This window comes from Phyllostomus hastatus, unplaced genomic scaffold (assembly GCF_019186645.2).
Source record: "Phyllostomus hastatus isolate PE091 unplaced genomic scaffold, TTU_PhHast_1.1 phas_scaffold_12, whole genome shotgun sequence".
In the NCBI taxonomy this organism is placed as follows: domain Eukaryota; kingdom Metazoa; phylum Chordata; class Mammalia; order Chiroptera; family Phyllostomidae; genus Phyllostomus; species Phyllostomus hastatus.
Window position 1 is genome coordinate 969838 of NW_025334007.1, and position 12088 is coordinate 981925.

The following is a 12088-nucleotide window of genomic DNA, read 5'->3' on the forward strand; positions in this document are numbered from 1 at the left end:
GAAATATACTGATAAATTGAGTAATTTACATAGCAATACTAACTGGGTAAATATGGCCATTATCAAATTAAAAATTCTCCAACTATCCCACTAACCATCAGCCACATGTCCTAGAAAAAGGGGAGAATTAACATGGTGAGATGCTGTAATCACTCAAAGGTAGAATGGGAGACTCCATGGTTATGAAGTGTTTGTAGTTACAGAGCTTTGGACTCAAGAAAATAGGAAATTGATCCAAATGTATGTATAGCATGGCAGTTTCAGTGGTTTATTTTTAAGTATTGCAAGGTCATATCATTCCTATTAAAGGGAAATCTCTGACATTTATTTTGATTTTTTTCAAAGTTAATTTATGATTAACTTCTATTTTAGGCTGGATCAAAAAACTGTGGTACATTTACATGATGGGATACTATGCAGGAGAAAGAAAGAAGGAACACCAACCCTTGGCGACAGCATGGATGAAACTGGAGAGCATTCTGCTAAGTGAAAGAAGCCAGGAGGTGAAAGACAAATACCATATGATTTCACCTATAAGTAGAACCTAATCAACAAAACAAATAAGTGAGCAAAATAGAACCAGAGTCATTGAAGTAAAGAGCAATCTCTGACATTTAAATAAAGCTGAAAATCAAATAATAAAAAAGGGAAAGATGGAACAGTATGAATCAGACAATTTTACAGCTAAAAATTGTAGAAATGGGAAGTAGAAATAGTGAAAGATAAGAGACAAATGTATTACTTTAGGTAATTCATTTATAGTGCATTGTTATCTTAAGTTAAAAATAGAATAAGGAGTTCATTATATAAAAACTATCAAAAAAGTATCAGTAAAAATACATCATCTTCAGGAACTGTGTTGAATGGCCACGTTGAAAATGCTGTCAGAGCAGAGCAGGCTGGCTGGAGAACAGTTTGTCAGCTTGTCTTTCATACATGGACTGAGAAAGTTCTATACACAAGTGCATTGTTTAATGATTCCTTTCTACTACCACATCTTTCACATTATGCACCCATGGTTTAACTATATACTTACAAATTTTGGTGAAGTTGGTGGGGCAGTTGAGACTTGAGAATTTCCTAGGAAATGTCTGTGCACATTGCAACGTGCCATGGAGCAAAACACTTTCTCAATCTTGATAAACAATGAAGTATCATTGGTTAATAAAATCATATAGGTTTCAGCCTGATGGGTGTGGCTCAGTTGGTTGGGCATCATCCTGCAAAGTGAAAGGTTGCTGGTTCGATTCCCAGGTCAGGGCACATGCCTGGGTATGGGTTCCGTCTCTGGTCAGAGTCCATATTAGAGCCAACCGATTGATGTTTCTGTCTCACACCGATGTGTCTCTCCCTCTCTTTTTCTGTCCTTTCCCCTTTCTCAAAAAATACATATATTTTTAAAAAGTATATAGGTTTCAGAGGTACAGTTCTATAATACATCATCTCTATATTGTATCATGTGTTCACCACCGCAAGTCAAGTCTCCTTCCATCACCATTTATCCCCCTTTTACCTTCTTCTACTCCCCCATCCCCCTTCCCCTCTGGTAATCGCCATACTGTTGTCTGCCTCTGAGAGGTTTTGGGGGACTTAATCCCTTCACGTTTTTACCTTGCCCCCAAACCCCCTCCACTCTGAGAGCTGTCAGTCTGTTCTCTGTATCTGTGAGTCTATCTCTATTCTGTTCATTAGCTTATTTTGTTCATTAGATTCCACATGTGAATGAAGTCATATGGTGTTTGTCTTTGTCTGACTGGCTTATTTCACTTAGCAGAATGTTCTCCAGCTCCAGCCATGCTGTCACAAACGGTAAGATTTCCTCCTATATTTACTGCTGTGTAGTATTCCATTGTGTCAATGTGCCGCAGCTGTTTTATCCACTCATCTACTGATGGGTGCTGGGACTGCTTCCATATCTTGCCTATTGTAAATAATGCTACAGTGAACATAGAGGTGTACATATTGTTTTGAATTAGTGTTTTGAGTTTCTTCAAATATATTCCCAGAAGTAGAATCATTGGGTCATAGGGCAGTTCCATTTTTAATTTTTTGAAGTATCTCCACACTGCTTTCCACAGTGGCTGCACCAGTCTGCATTTCCACCAACAGTGCACTAGGGTTCTCCTTTCTCCACATCCTTGCCAGCACTTGTTGTTTGTTGATTTTTTTATGATGGCCATTCTGATGGGTGCGAGGTGGTATCTCATTGTGGTTTTAATTTGCATTTCTTTGATAATTAGGGATGTTGAACATTTTTCATATGTCCATTTGCCAACTGTGTGTCCTCTTTGGAGAAGTGTCTCTTCAGGTCCTTTGCCCATTTTTTAAATTGGATTGTTTGGTTTTTTTGGTGTTGAATTTTATAAGTTCTTCATAAATGTTGGCTGTTACCCCTTATCAGATACATTTCTAATTTTTTCGAACACTTTTTGTTTGCAAACCATATTGACAGCTTGAGATGAGACACGAACATACACTCTGTAGTTTCTTCTCTTGTCATCTTCTGTTATCAATTCTCCTGTTACATCTTTACCTGATTTTGCAGGACCTTGGCCCAGACCCACACTGGAGGGGGTGGAGTCCCGGAGCCCGTGGACCATGGGCCGAAGAAGAGGCACTGGCGTGGCCAGCTGCCACAGTTATTGGGGACAGATAATGCACAGGTGGAGTGAAGTGCACCCAGTGGAAGTGGGCGTGGGGTACGCCAGGGTCATGCGTAGCAGGCCATGGTGGGAATGCTATACACTTTTTTAGAGGTTCATGAAAAGAAAAATGTCATTTTTCCATTCAAGTTAACAGATGTCTTAATTCTATCCTTGGACCCTTTGACCTGAGTTTAGAGCTGTTGACCTGGCCCATAAGCTCCTTGAAATAGGACTCGTGTCTGTTTTGATCAAAACATATGACAGTATGTTGCATAAGCCAGGTTCTACTGCCTTAGTGATGAATGGGATATAATTAGCAGAGACTTCACAGAATATTAGAATTTAGCAATGGAGAGAACAAACATAATCTCTAGCCTCAAGAACTAATAGTATAACAAAGATTACAGAAATTAAATAAAGTCATGTGACCCTGGCCAAGTTTTTAATTTTTCAGAATCTTAGTTTACTTATGTGTAAAATGTATATAATAGTAGTCATCATCATTGGTTCAGTATGAGAATTAAATGAATATGAACATAGCAATACATACATACATACATGTATAAGTGTACATATAAGTTTGTGTCGTGTGTGTGTGAGCACAGTACCAACCTTCCTTCCCTTTAAATATTTGCCATTAAATACAAAGGGAGTACAAGGTGCTATGACCTTGCATAGCAGAAAAATATAATTTTATCTAGGGGATGAGAAAGGCCTCACATTGCAAATGATGTTTCAAGCTGATAGTTAAAGATTGGATGGAAGGCAGGCAATCAAAAGTGAGGGCAAGCTCTTGGTAAGGTGAAACAGAACATGCAGTATCTCAGGGACAGTAAGGAGCACGATATTTAAAGGAAACAAAGTTGCTCATTGCTGAAATGAAGTGTGAAGGGGAGGAGGAGAGACAAGAGTTGCAGCTTGAGAGGTAAGCATAGGCTAAGGGTAGAAACAAAACCACATGGTATTTATTTATTATGCCCTTCCCAACCTCTGAAATAGATATGATAACCATAAAGTGATTAAAAAACAACAACAGCAGTTGATAAACCAGTATTTGCAGAATTGTTATGTGGATGATGTGTACCTCATTTTTTGAGAAGCTTGGGTGGGTCTAAAAGGACTCAGTTTACCTTTCTGCCTTTGTTTCCTGGTACTTATAAGTGAAATGTCATAAACTCTAAGTTACTGATTATTTTGTTTTTCCTTGGTGCTTGTTACATGAAAAGTTAAAATGGATGTAGAGGAGCCAAAATGTATACACACACACACACATACACACCCATTAGGGACAAAAGGTATTTTAGACCGGCGACATAAGCTAAATGAATCATTGCTTATAGTTTTACAATGAGGATCCCCAACAAGCTGTGTGCTTGTGGGGGTGAGGAATAGCTCCCCTACCAAACTGGATATAGGTGGTTGGGAGAAAGCATACAATTGTATTAATCCCCCCCACCCCCGGGTAAAGTATTTTCCTCATGAAAACACAATTTTTTCTGTTTTATCATTTCAAACTATAACTGTTAATTCCACAAGAAAGAGGTATACCCAGAAGTTTGAAATAAAATTAATACTGTAAGAGGTGATGGCAATTGTAATTTTAAAACTACTGATTCATGCATGGTGTTTTGAAAATACAACATGCATTTTTTCTAAAATGACAGATTTTTTTAAAACTTGGTAAGTAAGTTTTGTAAGAGAGTCAAATAATCTAATTCTTTACTTTCTAAAAAAGCACTCCTCCTAAGTCAAAATTCAAGTGCAGAGTCTGCTCTTGGGAGAAACACACAGAGTCTCTGACTTTAAATGAGTCCAATGTGCAAAAGAAATATTTTCTTGAAAAAACAAACATCTTATTAGCAAATTTTCCATAGCATTATAAGAGGCAAATTCCATTTGAGAAAGCACATGCTGTATTTTATCATAAAGCACATATATAGAGCTGAGCACACAGCATCCTTATTTCAAAAGTACGAGCAGGAGACAGTCTTTACCCTTAAAAGGCTGTGACGATAAGTAAAATCAGCCCAAATTTCAGTGTGAATAATATGATATGTGGCAAAGGAACTCTGCTCTTGGTATAGTTAGGAAAAGATTGTAATTCAAAGGATTTGTCTCTGTACAGAGGACGGAGTAGATACTGAAAGAGATTTGCAGATCCTCTGTGTGTTTTAGGCAGCAAGAATGCTCGTTAAATGCAGAAGAACGCTGCTCTGGCTCCTGCGTTTGCTCCGAGGTGTAGGTTTTGTTTGACTGACGTATCAGATAGTCAGAGTGGTTACCACACCGACGTTGTAGCAGCTGCATAATAAATGACTGAGAGAATCATGTTAGGCATACCCACCTAACCTAACTTGAATCATGCGAAAGGGGAGCTGTTGGAATTCTATTGACTTTCTGGTTCCCAGCAGTCGGCAGTAATAGAATGCTTTCAGGAAGATGACAGAATCAGGAGAAAGATGCTGTTTTGCACTATCTTGATTTGTTACAGAAGCCAACTTATTGGCATGATGGAGTGACAGGAAAAACAGCTGGCATGGAAGGTAGGATTATTAAAGCTATTGCATCATTATGAATACAATTAGAAGCTGACCATGACAAAGCATATGTTTGAACAAGCAGCTGTTGGTAGCTGGGGTTTGTTGCCGAGCTTTTCAAACTCTGCAAACAGTGTTGCTTTTACAGAATAGATTTGAAAATTTCCGTGTGCTGCGTTAGATTTTTCTGGGGGGTGTGCTTGCCTCCAACCTCAGGGAAACACTTCTGGGATAGAAATCAGTGTTAGAAGATTTTAAAATAAAGTAATTTTCAAGAGTCTCGGCTGCTCCAGGTAGATGATGAGAGAAAAATCTATGGGGAAATCTACCCCAGCTCAGTTATATGCAGTTTAGTTACAAGGACTGATTGATATAATGGCATAGTCAGACATCGAGAGAAATAAATGTATAGACTGTTTCAATAGGTTGCAAATTGTTACACTTGGTTTCTGTTTTATAAGGAGTTTGGCTGTCAGTCTTTTCTCCTCATCAGTTTCTAGCTTTTGACATTTATTCAGTCATTCTGCATTATATGAAGAAAATACATCAATATCTCCTGCAGGGTTTTTCAACAACTCTAGCATCTGTTTCAGCTATTGAACTGTATTCACGTTTTGCCAAGTTGATGTCGACCCAGCTGGTCCATCATTTCTCGCTTGATTACTGTTCTTAATTTCTCTGTATCAGCTTGTTTCAGATAGGGCTTGGAAAGCTGTTAATGAAAATGACAGAAAATGATGAATTATTGACAATTGGAACATTTATTTATTTAATTAGTTTGGAACCTTCCTGAGTTTTGTCTTACGTTCTTTCTTGCCTGCGTACAATTTTTAGAACCCCCTTTGATGTTTGGCAGTATTTCTTTCCCACACGATCAATGGATTATGCTTATAAGTACTTTTAAACAAATGAAACATGAGCCCGGACTGTATTTAGGTCCAAAAGTAAAGTTTGGGGGGAAAGGAGAACAATTTAAGCTTTTTGAAGAAACTATGCATCGTTTTCTCTATTCTTTCTTCATATGCTGTCGTGGGGATCTAAGTATATATTGGACCGATATATTGAAATAATGTTTATGACCACTAGGGTAACAAGAAAATATTCAAAGCTGTTTTTAACAAGTGATTGTTTAAAGCAGATGGCAAATAATATAGAAATAGATTTTTCTGACTTTGGGAAGCATGATTGTTAACTATCTCTATAACACAGGATCTTTCAGCTCTCTTCCTCATCTCCCCAATAACCCGAGTAGCTAAATCATCCAAGTTAATAGACTATCATGGATGAACATCTAATATGACCTTTTGATGCACACAGTATTGCTCACATGTGCTATACCTTTTCTGTAGTAATTGTAATATCCCAGTCAATCCGGGCAAAGAACACTACTGACTGTTATGTAACTTTTCCCCCTGAATGTTAGTCCATGTTTTCCCATTACATATTCCTCTTAAAAATAGTGACTTGAGACAACATGCATTTAAATAACAGTGAATCCATTAGAAACTCATGGGCTGATGATACTATTTGGATTCATCCAAATTAATTACTAACTTATGTTTTGAAAAATAGTTACAGATTTTGATGAGTACATTTTAACCTTGAAGCATACATGACTGGTTGAATATGTGGTTCATACATACGGCAGGAAACAAAATAGTTTTCTAAATGTATAGTTTCAGCGGCAAACATTTTATATACTGTAGTTCAGGCCACTTCATTTTTTCCTGTCAATACTTTTGAGTGCTGTGTGTTACAGGACTTCTTTAATCTTTGGGAGGCTCAGAGACTGAGAATTTTGCATCCAAATGAGATCCACCCATTTCTTGACTGATTGACAGAAATTGTCTATATCTGTCCTGTTGTTTAAATACAGTTCTCTTGTGCCGATTTTATTTTTCAACTTTATAACCATTTGAAGTGACAATTCAAGTCTGGGAAAACTCTTTTACATTGCGTCTTTAGTAGGACTCTCCTTTTGTGAATTGTCTCCTGTGAGAAAAATGTGAGCTTCCTGTTAGCCTTACACTCCTGTTACCATAGTTACTTTAAAAAGAAGGCTTTTCCTTTCAATGAAGATCGTGTCATTTAAATCAGCCACTGGACTCCCCAAACCGTGTCTTTTTGTGTTTCTTTTGTGTTCTTTTTTTTTTTTTTACAATGAAAGAGATTTAATTTTTATTGAATTTTATTGGGGTGACACTGATTAATAAAATTATATAGGTTTCAAATGTGCAATTCTACAACACAGCACCTGCGTCCTGTACTGTGTGTTCACCACCCCAAGTCAAGTCTCCTTCCATCACCATTTATCCCCCCTTTACCCTCTTCTACCTCCCCCCACCCCCTTCCCTCTGGTCATCACCACACTGTTTTCTGAGTTTTTTGTTTTGGGTTTTTTTTTTTTTCTTAATCCGTTCACCTTTATCACCCAGCCCTGCAAACCTCCTCCCGTCCGACAGCCGTCAGACTGCTCTCTATCTATAAGTCTGTTTCTACTTTGTTGGTTATTTATTGTGTTCATTAGATTCCAAAGCGTGTTTTTTGTGTGTGTAGTTCGGACTGCTCCGTTTGTGACTAGCAAGTGCTCTGCATTTGATTCCACTGATGAATGGAGAGGACAGACACTAGGTGGCACCAGCTGTTGATTATTAATGAAATCTTAAAGGCTTTGGGCCACACACCTGAACAGCAGGCGTACCCTTATTGATAAATGCATTTGTAAGACTTAGAAATGCTTGCCAATCTTTCTGGCTGTGGAACATGATTAGCATACAAAGTGATGAAACTATGCGAAGTCTCCAAATCCCAGTTGCTTAATTTTGTGTTTTCCCGAGAGATTCAAGGGGGGAAATGAAGAAGAAATGCATAAAAACAGAAAAAAATGCATGAAAGAGAAGTGGGATACATGAAATGGACTATACTCATATAAATTTGTTTAATGTAAAAATGGTTACTTGTATAAATGTCTGTGGCTTTTGCCCGATTCTCTACAAACCTAGATTGTCTTTCATAAGGAATTTATCCTACAAAAGCAACTGTAGGAACTAGTTGTCTCTTTTAGATGAAAATCTTATTCAGCATCCCTACTTTTATTTTATAAATGTCCCTTAGTTTTCCATGAATGGAAATATTGTCTCTTGAGAATTCCCACTTGTGACTGAGTTGCCCACCTTGAGATGCATTGCTCTTCATCCAGAAAAATGAGCAGGGGGAGATGCTATCATTTAAGAAATATGCTTTGAAATTTTTTTTTTCCTGAGAAACATGGTACTTCCTATTATTCTCCAATTGTCATTCCATCTCTCTTTTAACAATGAAAAAGCAAATAAAGACAAATCTTATAAACATGTGCACACACACCCAAAGACACATATATATGAGGGGGTACCCCCCAAAATGGAATTATCTCCTGGAGGGCAGGCCCCTTGTAGTACAGGCTTCCTCTGCCAGATGAGTGTTCTAGGAACCCACCTGTATCAGTGTACCAGCTGGCGTTGTGAGAGGCTGCGTTCAGCTTCAGTGAATTTTTTTTTAAGACTCTCAACGTGTTTGCCCATTTCATGATGGGTGATTTATGAGCGCACCTGCCCACACTGCGCTACTACATGTTCAGCAGTTTCTGTCCAAAAATGGCATGACCCCCTCTGGCCCAACCTCCCTATTCCCTGATCTCGCCCCGAGTGACTTTTTTTGTTTCCCCGGATGGAAAAAGTCCTCACGGGGAAACATTTTGCTGATGTGAAGTGGTGAACCAAAAAACTGGCAGAAGCACTAAAAGGCATCACAATCAACAAGTTCAGAAACTGTTCTGAGCCGCGGAAAAACATCTTGATAGGTGTGTGGCATCCAATGGAGAGTATTTTGAAGGTGACTGAAGTTGAAACATGTAAGCATAAATATACAATTTTTTTATAAATAACTTCCAGGGTTTTGGGGGCCTACCCTCACACATCTGAAAAAAGCATCAGTACTGTTAAAGAGATAGCCACAACAACATTTTAAATTGAACCTGGAATTGAATAAGCCAAAATGGAAAATAAAAAAGAAAGCTCATAATTGGGGCTATTTAAAAATTAATTAGGGTTATTAAAGTTTAAATAACTGGTCATATTGGGAATTTGGAAATTTTTTTCTGATAGAAATAAGCAATATTTTTCTCTCGGAGAAAGTGAGGATTCCTGAGGAAGATGGGATGGTTTAGAATGAGGGGAAAGGTAATATAGGTCACAGTTCTCTAAATTTACATGAAACAGTATGGGAGATAGCTAGTTGTCTTAATTCCACCATGGAATTTGTGGAAGATTTGTATAATATAGTCAAGATGGAAAAATGTTTGCTGTTTGATATGTCTGGTAGATTAATTAACTTGCTAAATTATCCTGCCTTTGGTTGTTAATTAATGAACCATTGTAAACCAGGAAGCAGGCCCCTCACTATGATGTAGTTCTATCCAACGGGCCCTATCTGACTTGGACCTAATTTTTCTTCATGTGCTCTGTAATTCTGACCTTGGCCCTGGTTATGAAATATTAATACCCAAAATATGAAAAAAGATCAAAATAGCTTTTGTCTAACTAGAAAACAGAACAAATACATTGCATTATTTGTGTATCAAAGGATTATAACTACCCAGAAAATGCAATGAGGCCAAAAAAATAAAGTCCTCCATTAAGGTTCAAAATCAATACGATGAGTATGATATGTGAGGGTTAAAGCTTCACAATAGTTCATTGAAGTTAATGAGTTTGTTGGCCATAATTTCAGTATCAGTCATAGTTTCATATGACATCGAAACCAAATTATACAAAATCATGTTGTTGGACACATATCCTCCCAGGGAGGAAACAGAAAAGATAAAAATATTTTGAAGAATAACATGCTATAAGAAAAACTGTGACATTTGGGAGAGTGTTCTGTGTTCGGTGAAAAGTATCTGGATGGTGAAAGGTGCCAGAAACTACACGTGAGGGCCACAGAAGGCACTAGAAAAGGGAAAAATTGAAGAATGTTGGAAAGAATAAGAATAAAAAAAATTAAGCTGATTTCAAATATTAGAGGAGCTGTAATGTAAAAGAAGGATTAGACTCACTGTACCTCTCTCGTAGTGAAGAAAAATGTTCTTCCAGTTCATCATATAAACGGAGAATCGTCTGCTTTGTGAGGTACTTGCACTCCTTATGCTCAGTGCTGGGAATGGAATAATCGAAGATGTTCCAGATAATTTCTAATTTTAAGAATCTGTGAACCTAATCATTTCATGAAAAGAAATATTCCCCTTTTCATACACTTCTTCGAGTGGCCACTGGAACCTTCCAGGCTAGGAGTGAGCAAACAGTGACTCATGCGACGTGCCTCTTCCTGTTTGGCCAGCCAGCTAAGAATGGTGTTTCCATTGCTAAATGATTTTTTTTAAGAAATAATATTGTGACACATAAAAATTTCAATTTATGTGTCTGCTAATAAAGTTTTGCTGGGAGATAGCCATACCTATTTGTATGCAGATTATTTTTGACTGTTTTCGTGATAACACAGCAGTTAAGCAGTTGTGACAGAGACCATATGGTCCACTTAGCCAAAAATATTTCCTGTCAGGCCTTTGGTAGTAAAAGTTTGCTGACCTCATCTCTAGACTCTTCAAAGGACTTCTCTTTTTGTTCATTTTAATCAAGTATCTAGAACAAGCTAGGTCCCAATTAAATATCAGTTGAAGACCACCAGCAGAAACTGTGACCACCTGTAGTATTTTAGTACTACAGACTTTGAAAAGTGGCTCAAACATATAATTTAGGAGTTTATCTTGGGGGTATTTTAGCTGTTAATCTATTGAGAGATTTTTACATCTTGAGGAGTGCTTATTAATTAATTTCACTACAAGAAAATTTGAAGTCTGCCACCACTGATGTTATAATACCTGTTTTGCCCGAACCCACTGATTTTGTTGAACTTACCTGTTTGCTGAGATTGTTATTTTTACTGTTCCTGTTTAGTTATTGAGTGATTTCAGCAGACGTGCAGAAAGTACAGGAGTCATTGGAAAACAAGGCAAAGTGAGGACAAATCACTTCTCACTCCTACCCGTTTCTCTCTTCGTAAGTCTCTGAAGTCTCGAAGCTGCTTTTGCATTATACAGTTCCAGAGAGGTGCTCACCTTTTAGAAACAGACAGGGGTGTTCTTGATAAAATATGGTCCAGGGGGGATCAAAGAATAACAAAATAAAACTATATAAACTCCACGACACTAGAACAATTGAGATGGCTATTATATGATTGATTAAAAGGCTAGACTTAAAAGTTAGTAGTGAGATATTTGAGATAGATCCCTGAACCCATGTGTATGAGAAGGGATCGTTTTCCAAATCTCATGGAAAACCACAATCAGATTCTCAGCATACAGTTAAGGAAGTCTGGTTTTACCATCATAGGCGACATTCTCCATAAGCCCATGATTGGGAAACTGAAATCCCTGGATATTTTTTTCTAGGGAAGGATGTCATTTCTGGTCACTGGTAACATTGGACATTCCTGTAACACCTATAGGGTTCTTATTTTATTTCCATGAGGATGTGACTGGGCAGCTATCTTGTGATGCCTGTCTCTATGGTAACTGATACAAGGATTAAGGGCCTGAAGGAAATTCCTGCCTTATGGTTTAGGAACATGGAGCCATGAGGAAGACTCACTGAGGAAAGGGGTAAAGCTCTGAGGGAAGGCAAAAGAGGCAATTGAGAAAAAAAGCTGTCATGAGGGAACTGTTTGATGTGTGGAAATGGTTTCATTATTTTATCTCCAAAGGAAATGGAAACCAACATGCTTAAGTAAACTTTTTTTTAAAAAATCTTTACAAATATTGTTTTTCAACCATCCAGTCAATTTTATGTAATTGTAGTCACATAGATCTTCTCC

The 12088-nt window shown here is 37.6% G+C and overlaps 1 pseudogene; it reads right to left on the bottom strand.

The window, feature by feature from the left end:
- Positions 1 to 2409: 2409 nt before the first annotated feature.
- LOC123829904 lies at positions 2410 to 2600 on the bottom strand (annotated as a pseudogene).
- Between the last annotated feature and the right edge of the window lie 9488 nt (positions 2601 to 12088).